The sequence below is a fragment of the Acomys russatus genome, chromosome 18, assembly GCF_903995435.1.
Source record: "Acomys russatus chromosome 18, mAcoRus1.1, whole genome shotgun sequence".
Classification (NCBI taxonomy): Eukaryota; Metazoa; Chordata; class Mammalia; order Rodentia; family Muridae; genus Acomys; species Acomys russatus.
In genome coordinates, this window is record NC_067154.1 from 37,506,107 (window position 1) to 37,507,316 (window position 1,210).

General features: G+C 36.6%; 1 pseudogene; it reads left to right on the forward strand.

Moving 5' to 3' along the window:
- The first annotated feature begins 863 nt into the window (after positions 1 to 863).
- LOC127202431 (uncharacterized) lies at positions 864 to 980 on the forward strand (annotated as a pseudogene).
- Positions 981 to 1,210: the final 230 nt, after the last annotated feature.

The following is a 1,210-nucleotide window of genomic DNA, read 5'->3' on the forward strand; positions in this document are numbered from 1 at the left end:
ACATTGAACTGTTATATTCTTTCCATTAAGAAGATTATTTCTACCCTTGATTTTGCACAGGTATGTAAAGATAACTTCATCAGATAAGTGACTCTACATGTACTTATATTCCAATAATTATTCACTACGAATAGCACCAATAAAATGATATAATAATTTCTTAATACATGTTCTTATATTCTGTAGCAAAACTCTTCAAAATTTATTGAACTGGTTTAGTAAATCAATATTTGTAGATTCTCCTCCAAAACTATAATTTTACTAAACCTCAGTAGCTACCAAGGTTTCCAGTACCAGGCATGATTTTGATTCTAAAAGCCAGAGAATGAGAGAGTTTGTAGTGAGACTGAATTTCCTGGTAACATCAGAAGCTATACTTATAAATCCCCAACAACATGACTGGTCTAATATATGCTGAATAAATATAACCCTAATACATATGCCAAAACAGATAGACAAAAGCTCATGAGGCCCCAAATCTGTACAAAATACTACAGGCAACTGAAGAAAAATGGAAGCAGGAGAGGTGGTCTTCCCCATGAAGAGCACAGTGCCAACTAGTCAGCCCTAAAAACATACTTGCCAGTAACATTATGTGAACTGAACAGGGTTAATTTATATATGCATGTAAGAAAAAATGAGGTTATTTGACCACTTCCCCTTGGTGGGGAGGCCTGGTGGCACTCACAAGAAGCAGAAGCAGGCTATCTGGATGAGACCTGATAGGTTGTGATCATATGGTGAGGGAGGAGATTTTCTTCTGTCACAGGTCTAGAGGAGGGGAATAGGGTAAAAGAGGGAGGGGAAAGGTGGAATGGAAAGATACAAGTGAGGAGATAACAACTGAGATGTAATCTGAATAATTTTTTAATTAAAAAATACAGCTGAAAACATATACTAAAATTGGAACGATACAGGGAAGATTAGCATGGCCCCTGCGCAAGGATGACACGCAAATTCGTGAAAAAATACAGCTGAAAAGACACATAGAGTAATATTGGGTAACATGGAAGACAGAAACATTGACTAGAATTCTCAGTATAAATTCAAAGCCCTAACGAGATTTTCTGTTGAGAATCTTATGCCATTTAAATATGTTTGTATCCTTCTTGCAGTAAAGTCTTTACTATGAAGTTAAAACAATGCCATGTTTTTGAAGGATAGTCGGGAAAGGTACTGAGGACTGTTTGGTGGGAAGAAAGGGAAGGGG